Source organism: Callithrix jacchus, chromosome 7 (assembly GCF_049354715.1).
Source record: "Callithrix jacchus isolate 240 chromosome 7, calJac240_pri, whole genome shotgun sequence".
Lineage (NCBI taxonomy): Eukaryota > Metazoa > Chordata > Mammalia > Primates > Cebidae > Callithrix > Callithrix jacchus.
The window spans coordinates 21,186,110-21,203,751 of record NC_133508.1 but is presented as its reverse complement, the minus strand read 5'-3'; the positions used below and the strand labels follow the sequence as shown (position 1 = coordinate 21,203,751).

General features: G+C 38.5%; 1 protein-coding gene and 1 long non-coding RNA gene across 9 annotated transcripts in view; one reads left to right on the top strand and one right to left on the bottom strand.

Moving 5' to 3' along the window:
• LOC118155268 (uncharacterized) overlaps positions 1-964 on the bottom strand; it is a 43,278-nt gene extending 42,314 nt beyond the window's left edge. For all 3 annotated transcript variants that reach the window (XR_004745523.3, XR_008473167.2, XR_013519572.1), the window contains exon 1: positions 643-964. This is a non-coding gene — a long non-coding RNA (uncharacterized LOC118155268). The remainder of the gene's footprint in view (positions 1-642) is intronic.
• The window catches only part of NEBL (nebulette), a 695,182-nt gene that overhangs the window by 534,232 nt on the left and 143,308 nt on the right, over positions 1-17,642 (top strand). The gene's annotated exons all lie outside the window — the stretch shown is intronic.

Sequence of the window (17,642 nt, the reverse complement as noted above, 5' to 3'; positions counted from 1 at the left end):
CACACACACACACACACACACACGGGGGGGGGGAAGGGGGAGGGAGGGAGGAAGAGAGAGAGAACAGAAAGCAGAGAAAGCAGGATTTTTAAATCCAAAAAATTGTTAAGAAACTAAAGTCAAATTTGGGAAAGCATTATTTAAATTAAGGAGGGATTATAGACTAGAAAATGTTCAAATGAAAGGTAAAGATCATATAGTTTAACTTTTTAATATGAAATGTTCATCAAAAATCACAGTTAAAGGCAGTGCAGGATTGTAAATTCTCCGTTACGTTAATTACCTTTCCTGGTATGCACAGGAAGTAACCAAAGGGATCTCCTTGTCTTTCCAGTCACCCCAGAAGGTCCTCCCATCAGGCTTTTGTCCCTAGCACTGCGCTGAAGACCTCTTGTTAATGTCCCAGGAACTTCTCTGTTCCCAGAGTCAATATTGTTGTCATCTTGCCTACCTATTTCGGTACTTGTTCGGTTGATAACTCTTCTTTTTCACATTTAATTTGTTTAACTTTTAGTATATCCCTATCACCAACCTGTTTTTCAGCCTCCTTAGCTTATTCATGCTCATCTTTAGGTGTCTAAAGGCCGGCATGCCTTGGGGCCCAAGCATTTTACCTCTCCTTCGCCCCTCTCATCTTCTCACCTGAATATTACCTGCTGATGATAATCCTCCTTCGGAGAAAGCACCTATTAAGGTGTTGGGAAGTTAACATGTCAGAACTGAACTTTTAGTTCCCTCTGCTCCTTAAACTTGTTCTCTTTCCGTAAATGACAGCTCTCTTCTTCCAGTGACTTGAACTGAAATCTTGGTCCTCTAACTGAAATAGAAACCTCAGGGAGCTTGTGAAAGGCAACACTATGTTGTTGCCTAACATGTCTCCACTGTTAATTCTCTAGTATTGTCATGAAGGTTTCAACCCTCTTTCTTGTCTATTTCTGGGTTGAATGGTTTTTCCCATAGAACTGAAGCTTACGCCTGGAATGTGGATGGAATTTGGATGGTTGCCAAGTTACTTGGTACATTCTATCCCCTGCTCTCTCTTGACAGTGAAGACTCACAGAAATGTGAGATTTTCAATAGGAAAATAAACCTTGTCAAAGCTTCCTTATGAAAAATCAGATAGTGAATCAAAAGTACAAATCAGAAAAAAAACTTTAACATCCATCCTTTTTTCTTCTAGAAAATATATTTCTAAGTATAATGAATAGAACTGAAACAGAAAAAAGTAAAGGCTTTCAGAATCTTAGTATCAACACACACAGGCTTGGCTATAGACTGAGCCTCCACAAAAGTATCACACTGAACATAGGCCCCGAAGTATGGCAGATTTCATTTAGATAAAAAATGCACAAAAAAGAAAGGAGCTCCTATTTTAGTTTTATGATTTTTTGATACTCTCATTTACCATTCAAAAAAATGAAAGCGAATAATTGTGTTACATTCAGAGCATTTAGAAGTGTTTTTTACTTTATAAGGAGTGAAAGCAGGGTACTTGGCTATCAGAGTGCATTTTTGTGAGATATTTCCCTGGTCAACTATGAATCAGTGAACTCTTCATACAAATGTTCATTCACTGAGGATGAGAGTTCTTAAGAGCTCCTCATCAAATATATTGTTTTCAAGGGGTTTATGGAACCAGGCTCTTCATTCCTAGATCCTGATATTGTTAGAGTGACCCTTTGTGGTACATATATATATATATATATATATATATATATATATATATATAATTTTCTTACTTTGGATAACCTCTGAGTTATCAGTCAAATACAACTTTTCTTTACGTACTACTTCATGGTTATATAGAGAAATAAAAAGGGAAGGCATAACGCCTGTAATCCCAGCACTTTGGGAGGCTGAGACCATCCTGGCCATGGTGAAACCCCGTCTCTACTAAAAATATAAAAATTAGCCAGGTGTGGTAGCACGCACCTGTGGTCCCAGCTACTCGGGAGGCTGAGGTGGAAGAATCGCTTGAACCCAGGCGGAGGATTGTGCCACTGCACTCCAGCCTGGTGACAGAGTAAGACTCCGTCTCAAAAAAAAAAAAAAAAAAAAAAAAAAGGAAAGAATAGCTTTAACAGGTTAACCAGAAACATAAAAGTGCATAAAAATGTTAACAAAAGAAATATCGACTGCCTTAAATTATACAGCTAAAAGATATTTCCTTAGATCCAATTATTTCAACTTGCTATACAGTTTATGCCTATTGATAAAGCTAGTAGATGTAACCAAAGTGATGGGCAAAAGTAATGGATTTCCATAGAAGATGAATAAAACAGGTGAAGATAAATGTCTTCTAAGTAACCTGTCTTAAACTTTTTCTCAAACTTAGTGTCTTGGAATTAATAAACGACGTATAAACCTAAGTAGATAAGCTATACATTCATATCAAGTAGTATATTCTTATTATTTCAAGCAAAAAGTCTTTTTGAAATGGATTTTCACACATTTTACACATGAGCACACTTAAAAGTAAATATGAAAGATATTATTTTATTGGATGTGTTTCATTCTGTTAGTGTCTTTTTTTGAGACAGGGTCACACTTTGTCATCCAGGCTACAGTAAAGTGTCACGAACATGGCTCACGGCAGCCTCAACCTCCCAGGAACAAGAGATCCTCCTGCTTTAGCCCCAAAGTAGCTGGGACCATAGGCATGCACCAACATGCCCAGCCAATATATTTTTAAAAAATTTTTATAATGATGGGGTTTTGCTGTATTGCCCAGGCTGGTCTTGAATTCCTGAGCAATCTGCCTGCCTCGGCCCTTCGAAGTGCTGGGATTATAGATTTGAGCCTCTGCTCCTGGCTATTAGTGTCTTTTTTCTTTTCTTTTTTTTTTTTTTTTTTTTTGAGACAGCTCACTGGAACCTCCACCTCCTGGGTTCAAGCGATTCTCCTGCCTCAGCCTCTGAAATAGCTGGGATTACAGGCATGCACTGCCACACCCAGCTAATTTTTATATTTTTAGTAGAGATGGGGTTTTGCCATGTTGGTCAGGCTGGTCTCGAAGCCCTGACCTAAGGTGATCCACCCACCTTGGCCTCCCAAAGTGAGCGACCATGCCCGGCCTATTAGTGTCTTTTATAATAGTATTTAATAGCTATGGAAAAGAACATAATTTTTAGATGATCTCTGTGATTATTTCAAACCAAAAATAAGTATAGGTGTGTATCTGAAGGTGCTATTTCAAGATCGTTAAGAGCAAAGGAATATAGTTCTTCCAGAGCTGTACCAACTCTACTGCCTGCAACTTAACAGAATTCCAGAAAGCTTGTCTCCCTGCAACAGGAGTTGCAGAAGATATTTATATAAAAAGGTCACATGCACTGTACTCTATAAATATAAAATCTTTTATATGGCCAAAGTACCAAGCACACAAAATATATAACTATATATTTATATAGATACTGCAAATATAAGAACATTTATATAACAAAACTAAAAATATTTTCAAGGCAATTGATAAAAATATTATTAGTTCTCGACAGATAGTGTTTACAAACTGATAAGGAAAAGACAATAAAAATTGTCAAAGGTTATGAATAAATAATACATAGAAGATCAAATGGTCAAGAAACACATGACTAAAATGATACTGATTTATATCGGGTCAGTGGGATTTCAGACAATTTTTACTTTTAAAAATAACTTGATCTAGGGTGTGAGTTGTGTATAATGAAACTGTAGTTGTTGAATTGTCCAAAAAAGGTGCTATTTTTGTGGATAAGAAAAAAATATATCAAGGACTTAAAACTATGCAAGGGTAATGGGGAGATATAAAGAACCACAGCAAAGAACGTCAGTGAACATCACAGCGTGCAAATCAGTCCTCCTGGTGATCCTTGGACAATTGTCAGAAGTTGGTAAAGTCCAGCTTAATTCTTCCATTGCTCTTGTAGTTTTCTTTTCTTTTAGTAATTTATCCCTGATCACATATGATGCTTCCACAAGTTTATAAATGTTCCCCTGCAAGAAGTTCAAAGATACTTTGGAAATCTTTATTATCTCCAATTGATCTATTCTTAAAATATACTCCCAAGATTATTCCAGCATCTTCTAGTATATATCTTTCACATCAGACCACAGGCAGGGAGAGGTGCCTCTCTGATGCCACAAGGCAGGCTCTGTGCCTGGATGTATGCCATGAGTCTCTATGAGCCACATGCTTAAGGAGACAGACACACAGACACCTGGAAAGGAAGCTATATGGATGCAGGAGAGTGGATGGGCAGGCATCACGGAGTGGGTGAGTATGTGCACACGCATCAGGCAGCAGGCAGGGTGCTCAGGTCTTGTGGGTAGAGGGTTGAGTGGAGACCTTAATTCTCCAAGACTCCAGGCAACTCTGGAGAGGCCTGGGTCTCCCTCTCCCAGGACCCATGGGCAATATTGAGGCTGGGGAGGAAACACCATCTTCAAAGGGCCTCCCTATGGAAATCTTGGGATGCTGGCAGAATCACCCATGCCCAAGGTTGGCAACGAGCAGTGGGGACATGCAGGGTGGCTTAGATGTCCTTGCAAGGAATTTCTGAATATATGCATCGAACTTTCTCAATAATTCCAGAGGTAAAATTGCTCCACTGGTGCTGAGTGAGGGGTATGGGAAGGAGAGCAGAATGATAGGGGACATCTAAGTTAAAATATAATTTTAACATAGGGGATTTTTTCCTAAGTTAAAATTATATTTTTTATTTCCTGTTACTTATTAAGTTTCATTTGATCAATTTAATTTAATAAGTATTTATTCAGTGGTTATCATGTCATTGAGATTGTGTTGTATATAAATAGGGCTTTGTAAGTGCCTCCCTATGGAAATCTTGGGATGCTGGCAGAATCACCCATGCCCAATGTTGGCAGCGATCAGTGGGGACATGCAGGGTGGCTTAGATGTCCTTGCAAGGAATTTCTGAATATATGCATCGAACTTTCTCAATAATTCCCTAACATTGCCCTAACACTCATGAAGCTTGAACTTACTGGGAGACAAGAATGGTACCCAAAAGACATTCCAAGTAAATGCATAATTGTCTATAACAATTTATGTACCAAGAGCTACAGGTGATATCATTTTATGACTTACTTCTGCAAATCAGGCTCCCATGAACGATGTATTTCCCTCTTGCTTTGGGTATATTGTTAGCAGGGGACGTAGTATTACATGATATAAAGAAAAGCAATTTTCAGATTCATCTGGGGATCTGTCCTGAAGCTCTTTCTCCTTTACCACTTTTCACCAGTCCTCAGTCACTGTGTGTGTCTTGCAGGGTGGGGGGAGAAGAAAAATATTTCTCTCTACTAAATATTATACGTGCAATAAAGACTTGTTTTATAAAATCATACTTGACCTTCAAATAAAGAGCAAATTGGCCGGGTGTGGTGGCTCACGCCTGTAATCCCAGCACTTTGGGAGGCCGAGGCGGGTGGATCACGAGGTCAAGAGATCGAGACCATCCTGGTCAACATGGTGAAACCCCGTCTCTACTAAAAATACAAAAAATTAGCTGGGCACGGTGGTGTGAGCCTGTAATCCCAGCTACTCAGGAGGCTGAGGCAGGAGAATTGCCTGAACCCAGGAGGCGGAGGTTGCAGTGAGCCGAGATCACGTCATTGCACTCCAGCCTGGGTAACAAGAGAGAAACTCTGTCTCAAAATAAATAAATAAATAAATAAATAGTGAGCAAATTTGGAAAGTCAGCAACCCTAGGATATCATTAGACAACCTCCATGTTTAACTGCTGTCAACAAAACATTTCTTTCCTGTTTCCTTGATTTTGTCATTTCTTATTAATCTTGACACAAAAGATACCAGGATTGTTCTGGTTCATTATCTTTGAGATATTAATAGAAACTTTGCTGTCAGTTTATCTTCAACTCAGGTTTGTTCTTCTATGATTCTTTCTGCAACTCTCCCTCTCTTTCAGATAGTGTGAAGAAAAGCCTCACAGACAATGTTTTTCACTAGTAATATGCAATTAATATACATAACATAATATATAATAGTTAATAAGGCTATATTTATTATTTCTTTCATTTTGTACATATTGGCTGGGCACGGTGGCTCATACCTGTAATCCTAGCACCTTGGGAGACTAAGGTGGAAGTATCGCTTGACCCCAGGTGTTCAAGACCAGCCTGGGCAACATAGCAAAAAGCCATCTCTACAAAAAATTACAAAAATTATCCTGGTGTGGTAGTGCATGCTTGTGGTCCCAGCTACTCAGGAGGCTGAGGTAGGATTACCTGAGCCTGAGGAGGTCAAGGCTACAGTGAGCCATGATCATCCCACTGTACTCTAGCCTGTGCAACAGAGTGAGACCCTGTCTTAAAATAAATTGTACATATTTATGAGATAGAGTGATATTTGATATGTGTATACAATATTTAATGATCCAATCAGTATAATTAGTATATCTATCACCTCAAACATTTATCATTCTTTGTGTTGTGAGCACTTAAAATCCTCCTTTAGGTTTTTGAAAATATACAATAAATTATAGTTAACCATATTTATCCTACAGTGCTGCAGAACACCAGAACTCATTCCTCCTGTCTAGCTGTGATTTACTATCTATTAGCAAATCTCTCTTCATCCTCCCCTCCCCGTATCCTTCCCATCCTCTACTATCAACCATTCTATTCTCTACTTCTATGAGATCTTTTTTTTTTAAGCTCCCACATATAAGTGGCCGATTTATTTCACTTAACAAAATGTCCTCCAGGCTTATTCATATTGCCATGAATAACCGGATTTCCATTTTTCCTATGGCTGAATAGTATTCCATTGTACGTGTGTGTGTGTGTGTGCGTGTGTGCGCACGCACGCGCCACATTTTCTTTACCCATTCATCTGTTGATGAACCCTTGGTTGATTCTATATCTTGGCTATTATGAGTAGTGCTGCGATGAACATGGGTGGGTACAGGCATTCTTTTGATATGTTGATTTCTTTTTCTTTGGGTAAATACCCAGTAGTGAGACTGCTGGATAATAATGTAGCTCTATTTTTAGCTTTTTGAGAAACCTCCATACGATTTTCCATAATGGCTACATTCATTTACATTTCCATCAACAATATACAGGAGTTCTCTTTTCTCTGCATCCTCTCCAGCATCTGTTATTATTATTTTTTTTTATATAATAGCCGTTCTAGCTGGGATGAGACGATGGCTTATCCTGCTTTTGATTTGCATTTTCCTGATGATTAGTGATGTTGACAATTTGTCATATATTTTTTGACTATTTTTATGTTTTTTTGTTTTTTTTTTTTGAGACAGAGTCTCACTTTGTCACCCAGGCTGGAGTGCAGTGGAGCATTCTCGGGTCACTGTAACATCCACCTCCAGGGTTCAAGTGATTCTTCTGCCTCAGCCTCCCGAGTAGCTGAAACCACAGGTGCCCACCACCACACCCAGCTGATTTTTATATTTTTAATAAAGACAGGGTTTAGCCATGTTGGCCAGGCTGGTCTCAAACTCCTGACCTCAAATGATTCACCTGCCTTGGCTTCCCAAAGTGCTGGGATTACACACGTGAGCCACTGTGCCTCACCTGTATGTCTTTTTAAATTTTTTATTTTATTTAAAACTCTTTTCTTTAAATTTGCTAAGGGAGTAGACCTTACCCTCCTCCACACAAGCCCAAGAGGTATTATAAGGGACAATTGAAGTTAATTAATTTGATGTGGCAATCATTTCATAACATAAATGTATATCAATTCATCATGTTTTATGTCTTAAATATGTATATTTTTTGATAATTACACTTTAATAAAGCTGGAAAAAATTCCAGCCACATTTTCTCCCAATATTCTCCCACCCCCACCCCTTGCAAAGACTGTATCTATACTAGATAATCCAAAATCTCTAAAATTATTGCGTGCTCAAGCACAGAGCTTTCTTGCTTACTTTACATCTATGTCTGCTCTTTATAAAGGAAGCTTTCTTTAACTTCTAAATGTTTTTAGACCAGGAGTTGTTGGCTTGATTTATATGCAACTCAGAGGTTAAACAACTTTTCAGCAAATGTCCCTTGGGAATCAACCTAGTAATTGAATTCTTTATGCCTGAGAAAGAGGTAGTATGATTTAAAATATAATACATGTTAAATAAAAATTTAAAGAAAAGTTTTGTATGGATCATACGAGATTAGAGATGGTCCATTGATGTTTGGCAAGCTTTGAGTAGATGAGGAAGGGAGAGTGGAACATTTTGGAAATGTTTGGAAACTGAAATATTTTTTAATATTACGCTAACTGATTTCAGTGTACAATCGATCATTTGTTTTCTTCAGTTTGTTAGTGCTGAAGTAGCTTCAGTGAATTGGCAATTGTAATTTGTGCCATCCAAAATAGTTCAATGAGTTTTAAAGTCTTTCTTAAAAATGGAGGTAGTATCATCTTAGCATCCTTTTGTAAGTGAACCAAACACAGATAATTATAAAATGAAAAATTTTTTTTATGTATGCAAGACTTGAAATGCACCAGCATCACCAGGCTCAAATGCCAAGAGAGGAAGAATATTCTAAATTAAAGACAATTAAATTATACCGTGAGAGCCCGGTTGCTGGACTCCTTGCTACTGTGGACTCGAGAATGGCTAGAAAAGTTGTTGTCTTTAGAGTCTGACCTTGGTCAGCAATTGGGAAATTTCAGAAAGAGAATTTTCTAAAAATATACTTGGCAGTAGTTGGTAACTTTTTCATAGGTAAGCACAATTTTTACATTAATATGCTCAGAATGGCTCAAGCTAACATTGTAAGTAGAATAAGCCAGTTGTTTCTAAGCCACTAAATAAGCAGCTAATAACATCATAAAGTCTGACTTTGGCCAGTATATGATAATTTAATATTCACTGGATTCTATTTGATGTGAAAATCTTTTGGTATTTGTGTAGATGTATATTTTAGATGTTAGACTTAGCAAACACAGCATCTCTTCCAGTCTTATAGAAACCCACTATTATATATGTTCATTGCCGTTTTTTCCAGAAGCCTGTGTAGAATAGCAAATATATATTTAAATCTAATTCAAAATGGAATAGTTTGTCGCATAGAAATTCCGCCTACTTTTGAATCATTTGAACAATAGTTTTTTCTTAAACACTGATCTTAACCACTTATCCACAGTCTTTATAATTCTCTAATCTCGAGACTTCTTTTGTGTAGAATTTTCCCACCTTCTTAAGCCACAGGATATTCACTTCGTTTTCTTTCTTTGTTTTATGGCACTGTGAGATAAAAATTTGAAACTATACTTTGCCTTTAAAAAAATGAAATTTGGATGATTACAAGTCAATTAGCGCTTGTGTCTATTAAGGGATTATCTGTTGAAAAATATAGATAGGGAAAATGTCCCTCAGTTTAAAGAAGGGGAAGTTCTGCAAGTTGAAACGATGGGACAATAGTGGGTGGCTTAGTGCACTCTTGTTTCATGATGGAATTTATACTGTGTTTAGGAGAACAGCTAAGTTTATGTATTCAGTTTGATCGGGACCAGTAGGGCAATCACAGAGCTGGTGAGTCAAACCTCCAAGAAGGGGTAGGAGTCAGGAATGGAAAATGGCTACCCAATGTAAACAGCTACTTACGTGCCTTTGAAACCTGCCTGTGTGAGAGTGTTCTAGAAAGCTCAGGGATCTCTTAGTAAAATTCCTTCCATAGGCTTGAGTCTTCGCAGTTCCCTTCTAATAATTTTTTACCCTTTATCTCTGAAAACACAAAGAATGAGCGAATTGTGACTCTTTCCTATCACTTATACCCATGTCTTTGTGTAACTTTCATATAATGCAGTCACATGTATTACCACAGGTGAACCATGTAATATTTAGAAGTTCACAGCAGATAGTTCCTTTGTCAAGAGTTTTTTTTTTTTAAATATTGCTCTTAGTGAATGAAGGGGTTCTGCCCATTAAAATAATAAAATTAGCATTAAACATTACCCATAGTTTGCTATTCCTGAAAATGGGGGATAGCAAATGTAATGATGCTATCTCATAGCATCAAGAATGATAAACCATATTCATCGTTTCTTTTTCAGGGAAGTAATAAAAGGTCCGTCTTTTTCAAGGATCTTTCAGTTATATTTCAACCTTTGACTAAGGGATGCAAACCATCTCAGTATGTTTGCTCTCCAGGACAGACACACTATGTCAGCTCAAAATTCTACTCCTGAGACTTGCGGAATGAAAACACCTTTGGCAGTGGCCTGTGAAACAGCATATGTAATACATGGTGTTGCATAGCATCGCCTTGGGTAAAGCATAGAGGGAAGTTTAGAGGACCACTGTGAGTCTGACTTGTACACTGAAATAGTCATCCTAAAAACAGAGAGAAGGGAGCTATCCCTGATAGGGGCAACCTACTTTAGAGACATTCGGACAATAATTTTGTGCTTAACCACTGAGCTTAACCACTTAACCACATTCTTCATAATTGGCTAATCTGAAGTGTTGCCTCTTTCATGAAACTTCAACCCATCTTCTCAGTCCATGTCTACTCACTTTGTTCCCATTCGTTGTTTGATGGCACTGTGAGGTAAAATCTGAAAGTGTACTTTGTCTTTTAAAATAAGATTGGGATTATGATAAATCAATTTTGCTTGCATCTTTTAAGGGAATAACAGTTGAAAATGATAGGTGGGGAAAATGGCCCTTAATTTTAAGCAGGGGAAGATCTGAAAGTTGAAAAGAGTGGAACAGTAGTCATTTCTGATATGGGCAAGCACTAACAAGTTGCTTGGCAACAGGTAACAAGTCAGTTAATTAACTCCCTCCCCATCCCTGCTTTTTTATATCACACATTTAAAAGCTACACGTTGATGCAAACATGTCTTTGCACTCTTTGGCACATGTCCCTGTTTGATTCTCAGTCCAAGGAAGCTTGTCTACTTGGCCTTTCTTACCATTCAGACGTGTGGAGATGTGTGAAGCCCCAAGGGACAAATAATAAATCCTTTTAGGATTTATCTAAAAGTCTCAACTTCTTTAACAAGTACTGCCATCACCAATTAATTTAATGCTTTAAATATTGTTTGGCATTAAGATATTGAAATATCTTAATATTTCAAATGTATTAGAGTGGTTTCTCCAGATTGTTTTCAAGTTATATAATTATACAGCATTATAGCAATCTTTAAAAATTGTAGCATATAATGGATGAGTGTTGTTTAGTTAAAGCAGTCACCTTGGGAAGCCACACCTTTGTTTTGGTTATGTAACTTCTAAAAGTTTAGGATGTCATAAAAAATATTAGAGAGGCAAGCAGAGCTGTGCAGTGGTCACCATACTGTAAAGCTTGTCTTTTGGAAATTTGATTTTATTTCATATGAAAAGTTTATTATGAAAATTTGTGGTCTTTGTTCAATCATAAAACTGAAAGATGTTTCCTAGAGAAAATTTGTCATGTCTGAAGAATTAGAAAGGGAACTACCAGATCCAGTATGGTACTGTGCAGAAATAATTTCCTGGATCTTCCTGACCCTAGTATGACTCCATAGAGTGGATTTAGATGTTCTCCACTCTACCCTTTCACCTCCACTGGCCAGCCTCAGCTAGCCTGTGCTCAGCTCCACTTCTTACATTTCTGTGTTAACTGCAGTTGCATGTGTGGTGAGGATACAGGAGGGAAAAATAGCTGTGTGTCAAATTTAAGCAAATAATTGGAAGGGACACTTTCAAGTGTGTTCACTCAACATTAACTGAGTGCTTCTATTTTGGAGACACAGTGCTTGGCTTGGATGTGCAAGGGTGAATAGGACCATCTAATCTCTCAACAGTTTAATGGGAAAACCTGACATTTATTCACAGAAGCAGGTTGCAGTGAAGTAGGTGTGAATCTATAGGAAAATATGCAAAGTGCTGCAAGAGTCAAAAGACAGATCATTTCATAGACGAAGTGATATTTAGGATGGATCTTGAGACAACAAAGCAGTATATTTTCCCCAGGGCTTTCAGCTGTTCAGATCTCAAGTTTAACAGAGAGAGAAAGATAATGAGATCCTCCCCAAAGTCAGAGCCAGAATTATTCACATACCTATAAAGGGCTAAACATAACCTTGGTGCGGTGTTGTGGCTTATAATGAGAGCAATAAAAGTTGATGGTCATTTAATTAAAAAATTAAGCCATAGAGCAGAAGCTCTAGGTCTTATCAAAGACTCCAGAGTGGTGATGCTTCCTTCAGTGGTGAAATACCATAGGATTTCTATAACAGATTCTGCTAAAAGGTTTCCTGAATCAATTTTCCATCATACAGCTGAGAAATGAATTTATAAGAATTGTGAACACCTCCAACAGAGTCACAACTTTATAGATAAAACAAGACTTCTGAATTCTGGAATGAGTTATGAGGCTAGCCAGTCACTTGGGAACAAAATGTACTGTCCCTGTCACTTGCTGACTGGGCCTGAATGAAATGGATGTCTCTATCCCACATCTGACTCTCCCAGTATACGTACAACTGGAGTCAATTATGAAGCTGACATACCCAGTTTGTCGGGAATTTTTTGAGAACATCAAGAATAATAAAGTCTGAGTTACCTCTCACTTTACCTGTTGGACTTCTCTTGCATTCTTGTTATTATTTGAGAAGGTTGCAGTGAAACTCAGAAGGTTGTTGCAAGATTATCTAGTGTTATTGACCATCCCCTGATTGAAGCAATTGCTCCTTCCTCTGAATTTTTATTACCGTTACTTCTAAGTGATTCATTTAGTTAATGTAATCCTACATACATTTAGTATCTTTTTCAATTTTCCTCACTTGAACTCTTCACTGGGTTGTATTACTTAAGCTTTCTTACGTCTACGCTTCATGTGGCTGACAAAATTACAGTTACTGTAATGCCCAAGATCTCAGTCTTACACTTTCTAAAATACCCTTCACTTGTGGCCTTTCAATTTCAAACAACTTGATATTATTTTAATTGTTATTACTTGGAGAGTTTTGTCTCAGAGGCTTTTTAAAACAATGACTGTTGAGATCTAAGCCCTAAATTTATTTGAGCTGCTAGTCTGTGCAGGTTTAAAGTGAGGGCACCCCGAGTAGGGTGAAGAGAGTAAGCACTTGGGTGCTGGTACTGAAGCAGTTGAAGAGCACCAATTTACACCTGTTCCTCCTCACTGAGGGTGGATCTTCCCATTGTGTAGAGGATAGATACACTAATCCAGGGGAGACGAGTTGTCTCCAAGATAACTGGCTGAGATTGAGGTGGACAGAATGCACAACCTCTCAAAGTGCCTCTTTTGCCACTCTGCGGTAGCATGATCCCAGAGCTAAGCTGTGGTTGGGTGAGACTCAGAGGGGAGGCAGGCAGAGCAGGCAGCATGGAACTGAAAATAATCTGAGATAGGGTTGAAGAGGGAAGGCTTTTTGGTTTTCAGGCCAGCAGGGGCTTAAAAAACAAATGTTCAACTTAGGACTTCAGTTCTGACACATCAAAATTTGCAAGTCCTCACTCCCAAACTTACAACAAGATATAACTGGAATAATCTGAAAATCAAGGGCTTGTCTTCGACCTGTTAGGGATCTGAGAGTGTAGGACGAATTATCACCCAGATGTGCAAAAACAGGAGAATGCAGAAATCACAATGAAATGAGCTTACTTGGAGTAGAAGCCACTGGAGCCATACACCAGTAGAAACACTAAAATTATCATTTTGACAACTTGCTAAAGGCTGAGTATGAACTAGCATGAGAATGGTAAACTTCTGGGGCCCATATTCTTGGAGGAGAAGCACACTTTTATGACTTTTACCTCCAGGGACCCCAATAGGTTCTTATGAATAACGAAGAAAATCGCTCATGTTTCTGGAGGACAGATGGGGGGAAATAGCCACTTTGAAGTACACTCAGAGCATTTGCTACAATAAAGTTCCACTTCTCAAGGGAAAAGACTGTCAGAGGCTTGTTCACACCTGGGGGGAAGGCAATGACCCAAGTTCAGCACTCTCTAGCCTTCCTGTCTTAACTAAAGGTAGAAAGATTCAAGTTAAGACACACTTGTAAAGATCACATCCTAGGGACATAGGCCTCCAAAAAGACTGAGATTTAATCAGTGTTTAGATTAGAGAAAGCTTGCTTTATTCCACACTTTACACCAAATCAACAGGGTTCCAAAATAGCAACAGTAGATTATAGCTGAAAGAGCTTATAGCTCTTTCAGGCACAGACTTTATTTAAGAAGGAATCCTTAGGGAAATTTAAAGACAACAGAAGAGACAAAAATGAGGACCCTAGAGAAAACTGAAGTTTCTGATGCCTTCAGTTACAGCAAACATTAAACCAGTCCAACTTCTAGTCAGATTAATGTAAAACATCACACTAAATATGTATTCACCTCAGTACCAATTACTTAACACATTGTATCTGGCTTTACAACAACAAAGTAATTACAAAGCATGCTAAAAAGAAACAAAGACAAAATTTGAAGAGACAAAGCAAACATCAGAATCAGATATGACACAAATTTTTAATTATCAGGGAATTTAAAATAACCATAGTTCATACGCTAGGATTGTACTGGTAAAAACAGACAACATGCAGGAACTGATGAATCTGACATAAGCAGAGAGATGAAAACTGAGAAGAATAAAAAGGCAATGTTAGAAATTTAAAAAGCTGTAGGAGAAATGCAGAATACTTTGATGGGCTCCTCGGGGTTGGATACGTCTGAGGAAATAATGAGCTTGAAGATAATGTCAATAAAACTTCACAAACTGAAATGTGAAAAGACAATGGAACAAACAGAACAGAAAATCCAGGAACTAGGAACTTTGGGACAACTTCAAAAGTTGTAACACTTACATAATTGGAGTACCAGAAAGAAAAGACAAGAAGGAGTTTTGAAGTGATCATGGCTGAAACAGTTTCAAAATTAATGGTATACGCTAAACTATAGGTCCAAGAAGCCCAGAAAACACCAAGCAGGATAAATGTCAAAAAATCTCTTTCTAGGCATATAATTTTGAAATTACAAAAAACCAAAGACAAAAAGAAAATATTGAAAGAATTAGAGAAAAAAAAGGTCACTTTACTTGTATGAGATCAAGGATAAGAATCACATGCAACTTCTTATCAGAAACCATGCAAGAAAGAAGAGAGTGAAATAAAATAGTTAAAAATGTCAAAAGAAAAATGCCATCAATCCAGAATTCTGTACCAGTGGAATTATCCTCTAAAAGTAAAGGAGAAATAGAGATGTTCTCAGATAAACAAAAGATGAGGAAATTCGCCAGTAGACCTGACCTGTTAAAAGTTTTCAGGAAGAAGGAAAAGGACTTAGGTTGTAAATTTGGAAGTCCATAAAGAAAGAAAAAAAATGGAATGAATAAGACTTACTATTTGATAGCACAATAGGGTACCTATAGTCAGTAATAACTTAATTGTATTCTTTAAAATAACTTAAAGCATATAACCGGATTGTTTGTAACTCAAAGGGTAAATGCTTGAGGCAATGGATACCCCATTCCCCATGATGCATTGCATGCTTGTACAATCTCATGTACCCCATAAATACATGCATGCACCTACTATGTGCCACAACACAAAAATTATTTTTAAAAAGAGCATCAGAGAAGGAAAAAATAAAGGTAAATTTTTCTTAGTTGATCTAATAGCTATTCAGAGTGATAATAGTAACAAGGTATTGGATGGTTATAGGATAGAGATAAATAAAATGAGTAGCAGTAATGTTATAAGAAACAAGAAAGAGGAAGTAGGAATTCTTTGCTATAAGTTACCTGCATTACCTGTGGGGTGGTATAGTGTTATTCAAAAATGGACTTAAATTAGTTGTAAATATATGCTGCAAACTCTACGGAAACCACTGAAACAGTAAAAAATAAATTCTAACTGATACTTTAAGAGAAGAGAGAAAATCCAATCATGTAAAGTGCTTAGTTAAAACCAGAGAAAGCAGGAGAGTGGGGGAAAAAGGTGGCACAGGATATTTCCTTGACCCCTTTGTGGGATTCGTGACAGGGGTGCCTCATTTACTCAGCTCACCACTCTCAGCTCCTTGATGGAGGGAGTACATGAGCAAATGAATGCAGGAGATGCAGTGAACAACCACTGGAACTAGCTGGTTGCTTTGGCACTGACATGATCAAACTCCACTCACTCGGACCTGTTATGTTCCACCCATCATGGGAGAGAGCACACCGGTGAGTGGGTACAGGTATGAGTGGCCACTTTTGGCTGTAGCAGGAGTAAACTCTGTGCAGGCCCAACAGCAGCATTCGGGTGGGGGTGCCTGCAGTTCCCAAAGCCCCAGAGAATGTGTTACAGTGCTCTTTTAGCTCTGCTGTCCGTGGATTGCTTAAGTGTTAACGGCTCAGTGGGCCCTTCGCCTTTTTGCATGAGAAGGCTGCCCTGTACCAGCAAGGGCAGAGGATCAGCTTGACAGCCTTTGTATCCACACTTGTGGCTCCCAAGCTCTTGTTGGGCATCCAGGAAAAATGAGGTCAGACAAACGAATTGAAGGATGGTAAATGTGGGGAATTTATTGCCAATGAAAGAGGCTCACAGTGGGAAGGGGAGCTGAAAAGAGGACTGGGCAGGTAGGTAATCTTTTCCTGAAGTCTGGCCATCACCTGCCAGATTCTTCTCCAAAGTTACAGTCATGCTGTCTTTCTAAAGTCAGGCCACTTCTCTTTCATATCCGGTTGTAGTCCCGTCTGCCGGGTGAGTCTGGGGTTTTTATAGGCGCAGGTTGTGGCAGAGCAGGGCCATGTGTGGTTTAGGAAAAGGCAACATTTGAGCAGGAAAACAGGGATAGAAGTTCTCACTTTTGGCTTCGGTTTCAAGCTTTTTGGCTTAAGGGTAGGGTTTCACCAGGGACCCTCCCTTTTCTGCCTAGAATTTCTCTGTCCCCTTTCCCTATCAAAAGGAAGCCTAAGTTGGGGTGTTTTTTTTTTTTTGTTCTTGGCTTGTGTGCCTATTTCTTGAACAATATCCTGACCTCTTTCTGCCCACAATGACCTGATTGAAGTGCTTTAATTCTTTAAAACCCATTAAAATATTAATTAAATTGTGTTTGTTGAAAGTATGCATTTTCATTAGTCCATTGTCGCATTGCTGTGAAGAACTACCTGAGACTGATTTATAAAAAGAGGTTTAATTGACTCATAGTTCTGCAGGCTGTATAGGAAGCATGACTAGGGAGGCCTCAGGAAACTTACACAGTCATGGCAGAAAGTGAAGGGGAAGCAGGCACCTCATACGTGGCCAGAGCAGGAGAAAGAGAGTGAAAGGGGATGTGCTACATACTTTTAAGCAGGCAGAACTTGTGAGAAGTCACTCACGAACACAAGAACAGCAAGAGGGAAGTCTGCCGCCGTGATCCAGTCACCTCCCACCAGGCCCCTTCTCCAACACTGAGGATTACAATTCAACATGAGATTTGGGTGGGAACACAAATCCAGACCATATCAACATTCAAATACATACCTTAAAATAGACTTTCAGTACAATTGACATGTGAGCAAGACAGGTTTGAAATGCATGGGCCCACTTATACATGGCTTTTCTTCCGCCTCTGCCACTCCTGAAACAGCAAGACCAAGACCAACCCCTCCTCTTCCTCATCCTCCTCTGTCTACTCAACATGAAGATGGTAGGGTGAAGACCTTTGATGATCCACTTCCAC